This window comes from Scophthalmus maximus, chromosome 2 (genome assembly GCF_022379125.1).
Source record: "Scophthalmus maximus strain ysfricsl-2021 chromosome 2, ASM2237912v1, whole genome shotgun sequence".
In the NCBI taxonomy this organism is placed as follows: Eukaryota; Metazoa; Chordata; class Actinopteri; order Pleuronectiformes; family Scophthalmidae; genus Scophthalmus; species Scophthalmus maximus.
The window spans coordinates 21554733-21557500 of record NC_061516.1 but is presented as its reverse complement, the minus strand read 5'-3'; positions in this window follow the sequence as shown (position 1 = coordinate 21557500).

Below are 2768 nucleotides of genomic sequence, written 5' to 3'. Positions count from 1 at the left end.
TGAATGCAGCATATAAATGCAGTTTCATTCCAGCTGTTAATTCCAGCTCTTCATGTTATCAGACAAGCTAGGGGGACATACTGGACACCGTACATTGCTACTGCTCTTAAAAAAACATAACCACGCAAGGATATTTTAGATGTGTGCTGCCGTTTCGGAGCAGCTGGTGAGCTACAAATGACCTTGACCTGAACCAATCGCACACTGACAGACATTTTCGCTCAAGTCCAGGATTATAAAAACACATAATCCGTCTGAATTTACATGTTATTGGAAAGGGCTCGGGGAGGCTGCGGCTAATCTTGACCTATGGCCCGAGAATCGTGCGTCCCTAACATGCCTGTAATATGTTTTTAATATGTCAGACTGGAGGGATTCTGCTGATTTACGGCTCCAGCCAACTTCTGACACACCTTTACCAAGAGGCAGCGAAATGCTGACGTTGATTTTGGCCCAAATATTTTTTTTCTCTCGTTTTAGTTGTTACTGAAGGCGAAAATTTTCTTGACATTTTATGTTAGAACGAGTTAAAATTGGTAGCCGTTTCAGTGTTTGAGTGTGACTGTGAATGCTGTGGGTGTATATATATATATATATATATATTATATTAGTGACTGTACCACTGCCTCTGTGTGGTATACATAAGATACCTCACACAGAAAAGCAGTCAGCTCAGCAATTAACTGGCTATAAATCTTTATAGCTTAATGATGGTGACTCATTTGTGTTAACGTATGTGTGTGTGTGTGTGTGTGTGTGTGTGTGTGTGTGTGTGTGTTTGAGTGTGTGTGTGTGTGTGTGTGTGTGTGTGTGTGTGTGTGTGTGTGTGTGTGTGTGTGTGCGTGTGCGTGTGTGTGTGTTTGTGCAGCAGTTTGGAAGTGGATCTGGCCGTCGTCCCAGTCTCTCCCTCTCTCTCCCTCTCTCTCCTCCTTCAGCCCTCTCTTCTCGTTTCTCCTCTGCCTCTCTGGCCTCTGTTGTCTCGTCTTTCCGTTCAAACTGTAACTCGACCTTGCGCAGTGATTTTTTCCTTTTGTTTCCGTGTCAATTTTCCACTTTAATTTGTTTTACTGTAAGCGTTCGCTGCAGTCCAGTCTGCGTGACTTTGGTCTCTCCCAGTGCCATTTTCTTCTCTGTGTGTCAAGAATACACAAGCAAATGAGTTAATACACACATGAACTCACACATTTGCTGTTGAAACACCAAAGTCCCACGACACCATATACTAATGAACTTACCAACGACGTTTATGTGGCAAATTATTAAAGGTTTTAGACGACAGTTTTCAAGTTTGTCTTTTTGCTGTATTAATTCTAGCCTAGCCATTAAAATATTATTTCCCAATGTGCTGATGTAGCTTTGCATACACAGGTTAGGGGTTAGGGTCTTTTACCAAAATAGTTTCCAACCCAGTCTGACTTTTCTGTATGACATAAAGGCTATTATCACCTTATCTTTCCTTTTTTTTAATGTTTACATATCCGGTGGACATGGAACAACATTAGCATTTACTTGGAGTCGTGTTTCTGCCTACAACTGAATCAAAATCAAGAAGCTGAAAGACGATGAAATTCTCCATAGAGACGAGTGGAACTTTTGGGCCAGGTGACAATTCTGTGTGTTTGTCGTAGTGTGCAGACCTTTTCACATACCCTGAGCCGTTTGATCCATTATCTGCCAAATAAAAAAGGTTAATTACAGCAGCTTCAATTGCTTTTACAATAGTGGGAACTTGTAGCCTGTTGCAGACAACACTGCATGTTTCTGTTGCTTTTAAGCGCCACAAATGTGCACAGGACACTTACTTGTGTATTTGTGCATTGGCGACACATGCTCAAGTGCATATTTGCGCATTGCCCGTACACATGTGTGTTTGTGTGTGGTCCTGCAACTCTAAACCAGCGCAGAGAAGAGGACCTGAGGAAGGAAGTTGGTCTTTGAGGATTTTCCTACTGAAATGCTTATTTTAACAGTTAAAAACCTCACTATATGTATATCGCCCCTAAGTGCCTTAACAGTGAGACGCTCAGCAGCAGGACCTGCTATCGGCATGTGATCTGCACTCCCACGACCTGTGGAGTTTCCTCCGTGTCCATTAGCTATTGTTTCCCCTCCCAGTCCGGCCCCAGGTCTTCCTACTTCCATACCACAGTCTGCACCCTGTAGCCCTCCGCGCTCGGCTTCCAAACCCCCTCTCCAAATATAAGCTCTACCCTTCCTGGTCCAGTCCCGTACTTTATACCTCAGGCTGTGTCTGCTGTCCGTATATCCCTGGCCTGCTTTCCTCTGTTTCCCATCGGTATCATCTCTCCTCCTCGTTCCTGAAGGCTGAGACCGTTGCTTTGTGTGATAGCCATCTCTTGCTGTAGGTGTCTCCTCAATAGGAGGTGGCCCAATCAACAGCCCTATCTTCACAGGCTGGACAAGGAAAGTTGTTGTTGTTGTTGTTGTTGTTGTTGTTGTTGTTGGAAAGAGTGGCGGACAGACGCTCTGAATTAGCTCCTGACCCACCTTCCTTGAGGAACTCACATGAGCAGAACTCCTCGACGGCTTGTGCGGTAATATTGACAGGGACGATCACACTGTTGATTCAAGCCCGCGTGAGCAGATGGGTATAATTTCTGCTCTCCGCGATGTTGCTGTTTTAGTTTTGTGACGACCAATGAGAAGCGTATGGATCGTAAAAAAAATTCATCCTGCTGTGCTGTATTTAAGTCAAGTCGGCGGATCAAACTCACATGTCCGGCAGGGAAATCTGAATCGGTTTACAC